General features: G+C 39.2%; 1 long non-coding RNA gene across 1 annotated transcript; it reads right to left on the bottom strand.

Moving 5' to 3' along the window:
* Positions 1–1,239: 1,239 nt before the first annotated feature.
* On the bottom strand, positions 1,240–11,009 carry LOC140654946 (uncharacterized). Its single transcript, XR_012043582.1, has 3 exons — positions 10,926–11,009; positions 4,988–5,100; positions 1,240–1,322 (listed from the first exon to the last, which is right to left on the bottom strand). It is a non-coding gene; the product is annotated as an uncharacterized lncRNA (long non-coding RNA).
* Between the last annotated feature and the right edge of the window lie 1,011 nt (positions 11,010–12,020).

The following is a 12,020-nucleotide window of genomic DNA, read 5'->3' as shown; positions in this document are numbered from 1 at the left end:
TTGCTAAGCTAGCTTTTTTGTAAGAACTATCCCACTAATATATAGCTGAAGCATGCTGGCATAAGTTCCTGCTTGTCTCTTCATGTGCTGTGTAGGTGCTTGCTATATTTAAAGCAGATTACTGTCCATAGGAAAAATAATTCATTTGGATCCAGTAGAAATGCACTGAGGTATACAGCACACTTGTCAGAGAGATTAATGTAGACCTTAGTAATAAGATTCACCTCAACTCTAGGGTTAAGCTCTAGCTCACCCTCACTGTAGGCAGACCAAGAAAGCTGCAGCAGCAGAACACACTCACAACACTTCCCTGTTCCAAGGCCAGCAAAAGCTAAAAGAAGCACACAGCCCAGACAAAACCAGTTAGTCCCTTGGGTAACCCCATTAGCTGTCTCTGCCAAGGTTTAGGCAACATCTCTAAGCTGCTGTCAGGACTGCTCAGCTACATAAAACCAAGGAGAGGAGACAGTGACAAACATACTTGCCTACCCCTCGGGTGAACCTCAGATGAGTGGGAGAGGGGCCCAGGCAGACACCAACTGGTGAACCCCAGGGGAGCTGGGGAGGCCCAGGCCAACATGCTGCCAGTGGTCTCTACCAGCTGGTAATACCTCCAGGGATTTCACCCCAAAACATTAAATACGTACACATACGCATCACCTCTCACAACAGCAAAAGGCAAAATCATTCTTAGTCTTACCTGCAACTCTATATTCTGATTTATCTAATTTATTATTCTTAAACAACTAAAGAGAAGTAGAGCTAGAGCAAGACAGAAATTCCCTCCCTCCCTCCAGGCAGCCACTGTTAGAAGAGCTTCTTAAGTAGGCAGGCAGTATTTAAACCTCCTCTCCCCAAAAAAACCTCTCACAGAAATCAGCTACACAGCTGCCACAGTCACAAAGGTGTTAACCCCTCCTCTAGCACAGCTGATTCTGCGAGCACAAATTTGCACCTTCTTCTCCCATCAAAATCTGCAGGGCATAAAGCAGCCACTGAATGGTAACTGTATTTGAAATAGTCATTATTTCCTAGGTATGCAGGCACCCATAGCATAATTTCATCACTTGGGTTTAACTCAAAACATGCCTCAAGCTGCCTGATTAGACGGTCCCAAAAGTTGCGAAGCCAGTCTTGGATCAAAAGTCATTTTCTCAGCAAGATGTATTTTAAGTGAATACACTAAATGGGATTAAAGAGAATAAAACATAGCCAAATACAGTTTGTAGGTGTTCCATACCTCTTAAAGAAGTTTGATTGCTGTAACAGGTCCAGGTCCTGTCCAGGGACACCAAACTGCTGTGCTTTAACAGTAATTTGAGCTGAGAACAGAGAATGGTTTCTTTAGTTCGTTACTCCCTGAGACATGCACAGGTTTAGCTAATGTAAAGTTAAAATATAGGGAAGCTGCAAATTCCCCCTAGTAGAAGCTATTAAAATGAAATAGTTTTTAAATAGCAACAATGGATGCCTTGTTGCTTGGAGAATTTAAAACTGGACTAGCCAAAACACCAAAGTCAGTATATAGCAATCTTCTACTGGCAGAGAATTGATCTAGAAGGGGAAGAGAATCTTTCTGGTTACAGTGACTGAATACTTATTCCATTTGTATTAACCAATTCAATTGTATTGAAGCAGTGACAAGGATATAATTTTGTGATACTGAAAATGAACTTCTGTTCAATAAAGAAAGGTAAAAGACAGAGGTGTTCAGGTCATGTGTTGATTATGCATGTCTCCATGTGCTGTCACCTGCAGTAGTATAAACTGCTGCAGGCCAGACTGTCCTTGGTTACACTTGTGCGAATCCTGATGAAAACTAATAGATTTGGACAAGTTTAGCCAAAGATGTCTCTTAAGAAAGAAATAAATGGAGGCAAATAATTTAAATGATGGCATAATTTAGCCTGTGGTGCTCTTACTAACAGAAATAGGGTTGAAAATGAAAGTATCCACTTTGGCTTTCAGATGTTAGGTGGTGCTTACAGGGCTAACAGGGATCAGGGAAGGTCTTTTATACATAAGCAGAGCACACCTGATAAAACTCCAAGACAAAATAAAAATTCTTATTGAGTCATTGACACCTTCTTTACAGACATAGCATAACTAGGTTTCAGTTAGGCTTGAGAGATTTTTTTCTCAAGAGACCTACTTCTAGAAGGCAAAAATATACTCTTATGCAGTCTTCCTCTGTCCATAATGACATACCATACTCATCTCTTTCTAGAAACTACTTTTATTCAGATCATTAATATTAAAAAACTGAAAACTGTTCATGCCACAAAAGTAAAAATTACAGATCTACATAAAAAGTTTTAAAAGTTAATTAACTAATCTTCTTAAAGATGATGCCACTAAGTTCAAAGTAAAGCAGTAAGGCAAAAAGGGTTTATGTTCTTCACAGAGAAACAGCTCATACACTACTTGTGAACTGTAGCCATGCCACAAAAAAAACCACAAAAAAAAGGTAATGAAGATTTTTCTGTCATCTATCATCAAGGAAGCCATAGCATTCCTGAAGGATTACTGTTACTACGGAGAAACATTACACTTAGATTAAGGTAAATCAATATAGGGCTAATCAGAAAACCATTGGCTCATATTGATTTGGTGCTGGAGAGCTGAGTTTAAGAACACCGTAGTGCTTCATCTACCAGCACTTGAAGATGAACTGAGTAACATTAACATTCCTGTGAGCATAAATTCTATAGGTAAACTAGTAGTAAATTGGCCTTTACACCAGAGTATAGTAACTATGCTAGTGTCCTTCCGGAAAAAAAACCAAACAACAAGCAAGTTTGCAGATGACACCAAGCTGAGTGGTGCAGTTGATACACCTGAGGGACAGGATGTCATCCAGAGGGACCTGGACAAGCTCAGGAAGTGGGCCCAGATGAACTTCATGAGGTTTAACAAGGCCAAGTGCAAGGTCCTACACCTGGGTCAGGGCAACCCCCAGTATCAATACAGGCTGGGGGAAGAAGGGATTGAGAGCAGCTCTGTGGAGAAGGACTTGGGGGTACTGGTGGACGAAAAGCTGGACATGAGCTGATAATGTGCACTCACAGCTCAGAAAGCCAACCGTATCCTGGGCTGCATCAAAAGAAGCGTGGCCAGCAGGTCGAGGGAGGTGATTCTGCCCCTCTACTCTGCTCTGGTGAGACCTCACCTGGAGTACTGAGTCCAGCTCTGGAGCCCTCAGCACAAGAAGGACATGGAGCTGTTGGAGTGGGTCCAGAGGAGGGCCACAAAAATGATTGGAGGGATGGAATACCTCTCCTATGAAGAAAGGCTGAGGGAGTTGGGGTTGTTCAGCCTGGAGAAGAGAAGGCTCCAGGGAGACCTTATTGCTGCCTTCCAATACTTAAAGGGGACTTATAAGAAAGATGGGGACAGACTTTTTAGGAGGGCCTGTTGCAACAGGACAAGGGGTAATGGTTTCAAACTAAAAGAGGGTAGATTTAGACTAGGTATAAGGAAGACATTTTTTATGATGAGGGTGGCGAAACCCTGGAAGATATTGCCCAGAGAGGTGGTAGATGCCCCATCCCTGGAAATATTCAAGGTCAGGTTGGATGGGGCTCTGAGCAACCTGATCTAGTTGAAGACGTCCCTGCTCATTGCAGGGAGAGTTAGACTAGAGGACCTTTAAAGGTCCCTTCCAACCCAAACTATTCTATGATTCTAACAAACTAACTTTTTCCAGCTTTTTGATTTTTTTTTTCTTCATATTTGATATATCAGTGAGCCGACTGATCTAACCCACCACTGGTATCTGCCATTGGCAAATCAACAGAGATTATGAACTCCAAAAGAGGTGGCGATGAGCAGCTGGAGACAGTAATCTCTGGGATCTGTAAAGAGGATATAAACCACAGTCTCGCCCTACCATTTTCCCTTATTGCTCTGAGAGCACAGGGGCTACAGACAAAGTTTTTTCAATCCTGTCCTGGCTTGTGGAGTAGCATTCACTCCACTCTATGTCTGGAAATGTGCCCAGAAACAGTGTGCATGTGAACTGCCTCAGGAGATAAGCAGGTCTTTGCCAAGGTACCTCTAAAGCAAGGCTCTCTGTTCTGTCTCATACACATGGAGCTGACAGTACCTCTTACAGTTAGCATATTCAAAGCCTTCCCCAATAAGACCTATTTTTAGTTGTTTATAACTTTGTCAGTGTTGACCATTTCTAGGATTTTCCTGTGCTGCTGGGTGCTTGCCTCAGGCTGAAAGATTTTGGAAAGTATCAGCTTAAACAGATGAGCCAATTTCAAGAAAGATGCAAGTGAATAATGATTTACCATTCAAAAAAAAAAAAAGAGAGAAAATTTTCATTTAAAATTTTTAACACCTTCAGGCTAGAGAGTAAGAAATTGAAATTTGGCAGAGGGAAAGTATCACTGTGATGTCATGGTGTGAAAATCCTCCCAGATTTGGTTAAGATGTAAGCCTCCAAAATTTCAGTTCCCACGTGAACTGCTGAGGCTTTTGGTACAGCCTGACAACAAAATGCTTTGAATATGCAATTTCTAGCCTGGACTACAGAAACATTTTTTCTGTAATTGCACAATTGTCATGAGCAATTTAACACCATGCTTGAGAAACAAGAAAAGAGAAACTATTCCTCCTATGTTTTCTGTAGCTTTGGTACTGAAGAAAAGAGAGAGCTGTGTAATTCAGAAGAAAAGACCTGGGAAGAATTGGGAAAGACAGCATATTAGAAAGACTTGATAGAGACAGGGAGAAGGGAAAAAAGTATAGTAACAAAAGACTGAAGGAAATAGAAAAATAGAATAGAATTTAGAAGGGAAGGAATGAAAACAAGGGGGAAACGGACTGGAGACAGGGTAGGTAGAAACACAGTAACAGGGCAGGGAAGGTAGTGACAAGCTCCCATGTGGACAGTTCAGGCAATTGTCATCTGAACAGATGACAACCAAGACACACACATGTGCTAATACATGCAAATTATTGGACCTTTGTTATTTACATAAGGATCTGCGATGCTTTGCATCCTTTCTCCTCTGGCACAGTTGGCAGGATTTGGGCCCAATCCAATTTGTCTAAAGCCTTTCATTGTGTTCAGTCTCACCTGCAGAAGACCTGTAATAAGGAAGAGATCAATAGTTCAGCAGCATCTCCTTTTGCCTAACCCACAATCATAAAAGGTGTAGCATTTTGTGGTTTTTGTAAGGATTATAAAAGCAGGCAGCTCCTTGGCAGATATTTAGTCCCAGTAAGGGGCATTAAATTGCATAATAGCAGTCTTTTGTTCTCTTGTTCTCAGCAGGCTTCAGTTTCTCCCTTCTCATGCAGAAGTAATTAATTGTCTGTTGGTGAATATGGCCATGACCTGCTAGACTTGAGCATAGTTATTAGTTATTAAATGAAACAAAAATATGTTCTATAATTTACAGGTTTCAGAAACTTGAAGTGGTTGACCCAAGTACACAACACCTAGGAAGAGCTGTTTTCCTTTCCTGTTTTCTGTCAGAATGTGTAGGAATGGAAGGCTTTCCACCAGTATATTGAAAACCTTGATCTTCTAATCAGAGATCAGAGGCAAGGCCATGCAATGTAGGAGATAATTTATTAACTCATGAGTTATATGTGGAAAGTGATTATTTTGTATAGTATGATGGAGGAATGGAAGGGTAAAATTTGCCAGTTGCAGTTATCAAGGCAATGCAGACTTCACTAGAACCATAATATAATTAAGAAGATGTCTCTGATCAAAGCAAGTTGTGCTCTTGCTTTTGAACTCGTCCTGAGAAAAGGCTCAGTCAGCATTTTGCTACTGTAAAACTGAAGCCCTCAACCTTTGAAGTTATTAAAGATTTTATAGCATTTTTTACAATGAAAAATCAAAGTTTAGCTAAGTCTCTTAAGTATGTTACATTTGAAGTAAGCATTTCCTCTAAAATTTTAACTAGGTATTTCACTTGCTGTTCTAAAGCATTTTGTGATGTTACTTCACACAGCTGAGCAATAACTGCACCACGTTGTACCTTTTAGTGGTTTCTGTCAACATAGTTCAGTCTATGTAGAGGAGAACATTTTGGGAGGTACAAATTTATTCCCTTCAGCTGCCTGCAGAATTAGATAATACATGTGATTATTTTACTTCAGAGACATTCAGGTCTACCCTACCCTTAAGGAAAGGATGTCTGGGATATTAGGTAGGTCATTTCTGCTACGAAGTCTAAAGATAACTGCAGTGCAGCCACAAGCATCAATACTGCCAGACACTGCTAAACGTAAATATTATGTTTGTTCTTGCGCCCTAGGTAGGAAAGTGGTGCATCAGAGGAGCTGGATCTTCTGGCCTGGGCTGAATAAGAGACCAGGGAGATTACCATGCTTTAAATACAAGTCCACCTCCACAGTTTGCAAGATAATCTTCCATAAGATTGGCCCTTCTCAGTTTCCTTATGGATAATGGATACAGAAAAGACAAAAGGCACTTGCATTTCTGTTGCTTGATTATGGATGAAAATCAGATACATCTCAGATTAAATTACAGATTTAAATTACAGATTTGATGCTCAGATTCTGTGGGAGTAAAACCCTTGGATTTTCCCAGCCAAAAAGCTCTCAGACTATGGGTAACTTTAACCACTTTGCCATCCTTCAAGTGGAAAAGCCCACAGAGGTCACTGGTAGGTATATGGGGCTCTGGCAACCTCCACAGCTATCTCTGGGCAATCTGCACTGTTTCGCTTTGTGCTAATAAAGACTTGTCTGTTTATTTTTCCTTATACCTTGTGATTTTTTTAGCCATTTCTTAATCCAAGCCATTTAGCATTCATCACAGAGCTTCCAGCAGCCATCAGACAACAGCTGTTCAGCTGCTAAGAAATGAATGATCAAGATTTCAGCAGGATCCTTTAAGATTCATTTCAGATTCTGCATGTGAGAAACAGAAGGTTTATGTGAGGCTTTAAACCTATTTCTAATGAACTTGACCAGGTAGTTGTTTACACTGACAACAGTAAAACATACTATACACATTTGACAGCACGGGACTAGAGCTGGTTGCATTTTTACAGCTAACAGTCACTGCAAATTTAGTTCCACGTTTACTGAATGTGGTCTTCTCTCATTTTTCCTTCCTCAAAGGAAAGAAAAAAGATAAAAGAGAAATCAGCATAAAAGTAGTTCTGTTCCTTACCTCTGAGGTCTAATGACTAGTCTTCACTAGCAGAGCTGATTTGTATTCACTTTCCCAGTAACTATGCTGTGTTTATCCACAGTTATTGCCGATGAATGCTAACAGGTAACATCAAGACTCTGTACAGAATTCAACCCTTTTAACTAGCCTTTTAAGTAGACACGCTGCCATTTGTGGGTAGCTGGAGGTTGCAGTGCTGTTCCTAGTGCTTGCTTATTTTTAAGATTATACATTTGAGATGGTGTCAAGAGAGCCTCTGATTCATTGATCAGGTTTTGCGGTGAATGACTGTACTTTCACATATGCCTGAATACAACTAAAATGAGTGTATATAACACCTTCACCATATGCCTGACATTGTATGTGTGTATCATCTTTGTAAACTACATTGCATTAATTATGCTAGGTTTACTAGGTACACACAGGTATGCCTGGTTACTGAAAACTCAGGCTTCCATTGTAAAACGGTTTCTCCTGAGAATAAAGTAATTTCCAAAAGCTTAAATACAAACTGTTCTGACTAATAATAGAGTGTTCTTGATATACAAAGCATTTTAATGCTATAGAGTCTTTAATGTTGCCCGAGTCATTAATTTGACTGTAGTAAATTCTACACACTGCCTGGAAGCAAAGATCTTTTAGTTGCATAGGTCCACAATGGAAGATAAAGACAATTAAACTGCATCTCATAAATTATGGGTTGAAGACAGTATACAAAATCCTAGAATATGCCTGAAAACAACTACCAAAAGGGAGCTGCATTTATCTTGGCCATTTGACAGCTTTTATTCCTCATTCCAGAGTTTTAAAGACTAAATTGCTTTTACATTGACTTACTATTTAACTTTAAACTTTATACCCAGGAGCCTTTTGGGAATATCTGATAACACACAAACAGAGTTTCCACAAATGGTAGCATTGTATTACACACTCGGGCTTCACAGATTCCAAATTTTCAGCACTCAGCCAACGAAGCACTTCTAGAAACCTTCAAATGCCACCGCAGATGTACAAGCAACATTATCTTTTTTGCTTGCTTCTTAACATTGATACAGATTTTTCCCAGGACATTTTCCAAGACAAGTTAAAATTTGGATTTATATAACTTCTAAGTTGACTTTGTAGATATGTTTCCATTACCATCAGTATCATGAGTCAAAACTATTGTGAAGAAAAACAATTTATTCTGCTTCATGTATCAGCTAGCAAGTTTTCTATTATATCATGACACTAACATCTTTCTTGTTAGTATGTTTTTGCAGTCTTATTCCAGACCTTTTAAAATATTTTGTTTATCTTTTTCTTAAAACAAAATTAATTCAGCATAATAATTTTATTTAACAAAACAGAGCAAACGATTTGTTTTGGATGATTTATAAGTCATATTGCTTTATAGCCATATATTCCAGAATCATTGCTGACCACTCTCAGCTGAGACAGGGGTCCTAGTTTGCATTGCAAAATTGAAGTTTGCATATTGCAGTTACTGGTAATTGCATATTGCAGTTACTGGTAAAAAAAAGATATTCTAGAAGGAGAAGTTGTTTTTCTGGGTAGCACTTATGAAGGCACCTCAGTGACTTAATGACTAAATATCCCTTTTAAAATCAACTAGGCACTTATCTAGGAGCCAGATTTTGAGTGTACAGCCAGCTTTCAATGCACAGACCTGCAGTCCTTTTGATCATACAGGAAAGCACTTGCATGATTTTGAAAAGCCCAGTAGGTTCTTTTGCTGATCTTTAGGCATCTAAATGCATTCAAAATCTGGCTTTAAGTCATGACTGATAGTGAGACTTGGCTTATAAGCGTCTTTGATTCTTGCTCTAACTTCTGAATATTTCACCTACTCTATGACATGGTAGAGAAAAACAATACAACAGTCGTCATGCAGCATACTCATGATTATATGGAGCAATATGAAAGCCAGCTTAAATCAGTGTAAGGCATTTCACTGACTTCAACAGGTTTTGGATCTGGCCACAACTGACAAAAAACACTGCTGATTACTTTTAATAGTGGCACTTGTCATCTATTTAATTATTCCTCACAATAGCCTTTAAAAGGATTTATTTTCTACACAATGCATAGATAAATTATACTGATAAAGCATAATGTGACACCATTGTTCCCTAGGAAAATGGTCATGGCTTTTGTTCTATTTTCTACATGTTTAATGCAACTAATCCTCCATTTTCCCTGAACAGAGAAACCTATGTATATGATCGTTTCCAGCAAAGATCAAAGGACAATTTAATTTCATGCCTTATCAATAAGAAAATCTTTCATTTTCCCGACTAATGTTTATATTCATAGGTTGGAAACTGAGATAAACTCCCACAGAATAAAAGACTAACTCTCCTGTGAATGCTGCAGTCTGCTCGCAGTTAGAAGCAAAGCAGCTCCTGCCAGACTGCTTGCTCCCTGACTAGATGGTGGGCAGAAAACAAGGACAGTTTTAGCGCTGCTTCTTCTGCACCAATCCGCCAGTTAGCACAGTAAATTTCTCCAGCAAATAAGGGGGAACAAGGACTGAATTGTGACTTGCTGGCTTGAGACAGCCAGAAAGGTGCTACTTCAGTCCCTGTGCTCTGTTGCAAACGACATCGCTGCTGTTCTTCAGTTTGCTCTTCTGAAAAATGAGGAGAAGAATATTTACCTTATGCAATATGTAGGGATTTGATGATAAAAAAAGCACAGAAAGCATCAATGTTATAAGCTGCTGAGCAGTTCCAGCAGATATAATTTGCCATTAGTCCAGGAGCTGATAGGGATCCTAACCTTACAGGATCACAGCTTCAAATAATTCAGCCATCTTTTCAAGCATGTCATGAATATCAGCCTACTAAAGATAATAATTTATGTTTGACTAGCGTATAGGTACAGTACGTGATATAAGAGAGGAATATATATTAAGATGTCCTGAACCTGAATTCATTAACAAATTCAGAGCATAATTAACTACTAGCCAAGGTTATGTCTCCAAGAATGACTAAGTATGACTGGCAGGACTGCTCTGATTAAATGAATGTCCATCCTAAAAGTGAAGGAGCTGTGAGAAATAAGGAATGCGCAGAATCCCAGAGAGAATGACGCACATTCATCTTGTCTATACTTGCAGAATCATCAGCCTTGAGTAAGAAAAGACATATGACTACAGTTTTCTAATAAAAGCCTGCATTATATGAGAATGAGATTAATTATGTTGATAAGGATTTTAAAGCATTCGTTTTGGCTAACTGCGAAAAGTCAGAGTCAGAGAAGTAGAACTGTATTGCAGTCATGTTTTAGCATAAAAGACAAGTGTTGGGATGGGGTGATCCTTGATTGGCAACACTGCAAAGCAAGTAAACACCTGTTTGATTCTAAGCATGTGATTAATCCCAAACCTCTTCAGTGAAACACTTAGGGTTGTGCTTAAGACTCCGGTGCAACTCATGTTTCATTACTCAGACAAGCAAAGATAGCCTCAAGGGCCTGTTTCAAGGAAAGAAATCTCCAAGAGTGTCATTTTGATTTCAGATCCACTTCCATCCTAGAGAAAAAGGCTGATGTGAAAGTACATTTCTTTCACCTACAAGAGGTGAAAAAGATGTGTTCAGGTCTCCTTGGCCTGCAGGCCTGTGCCATTCCACCACAAGTAAGTAATATCTATAAAAGTTTTCCAATGAGATGAGGCCTGTGAATTCCAAGTTCTCCAAATCACCAAGATCATATTAGAGAAAAACACAAAATATATATATATAATTGAACTCACCGCAGGGATTTTTATTGGAAGAGGAAGGCTTGGCTCCAGTAGAATCCTGTGCCTAAAATGTAGAAAAGGAATGTGGGTTTTCTTCCCTCTGGGGTTTAGTCTTGTTTATTTTACAAGGCTAACATCTCAAAAGGGTGACTTATGCTCCGAAGTCATGTGTGACTAATTTATATAATTTAGTATAATTTGAAAAACAGATCACTGAAACTCTGACTCAGTAAAGTACAGAAATATGTGCTTGAATGCCACTGTGAATAGATGTCTTTTCCTAAAACTAAGCTGGGCACATGAGCAGGCAGTGGCATGAAGAAGTAACTTTTAGAAGTAACAGACACGTGCAGGACAACCCGGGACAACCTCTTATGGGCAGAAGAGCTCTGCTGATTTTTCTTTCATGAAAGAGTCCAAGTGTGAAAGAGAAGTCATAGGAAATGAGAAAGGGAACAGCTACAAAATACTGGTGCTGCAGCCCAGAGGGTAAACTGGTAGATTAAATTATGAGGTAAGAGCTAGAAAGGAGCTTCCGGTACCTAATATTTTAACTAAAAGTCTAGAAGAACACCATAAAAGTTGTGCTGATAACCATTTTCACATAATACTTTTCTAAATTTCTTATTCTATCCTAATGCGTCAACGTAACAATATTGCCTATCTTGTCATGGCTAAGAAAGAAACACATAGGAAAGGGAAAACTGAAGAGACAACAGTGAAAGAGTAAACATAAGTAAGAGAAATGCAACTTGACAGGCAAGTTTCAGGCTTTTTTTTGCCTTTTTTTTTTTTTATTGCTCCTAAATATAACTGCAATTTCCTGGGGTACAGTAGAGCTCAGATTTCAACCCAGTAGTTTTTATCATATAGGCATCAATGTCATTCAGCCTTCATTCTGATTTCATTAGTCATTACAACTCCTCCATGTTAGTCTTCTCAGGCTTCACTTCAGGTTTCTGGTTATTTCTATCAAAACCGGCAACCTCTCACTACTAGTGAATTCTGATGAACATAAGGGAATTTAAGCAATTAGGAGAAGCCAAAGGCAGCAATATCTGAACTTCCTTGCCCTGTAGAGTTCTCTTACATTACTGTAGCCAAACA

This window comes from Ciconia boyciana, chromosome 7 (assembly GCF_034638445.1).
Source record: "Ciconia boyciana chromosome 7, ASM3463844v1, whole genome shotgun sequence".
Classification (NCBI taxonomy): Eukaryota; Metazoa; Chordata; class Aves; order Ciconiiformes; family Ciconiidae; genus Ciconia; species Ciconia boyciana.
Note: the sequence above shows the minus strand (reverse complement) of the source record. Positions and strands in the feature narration are given on the sequence as shown.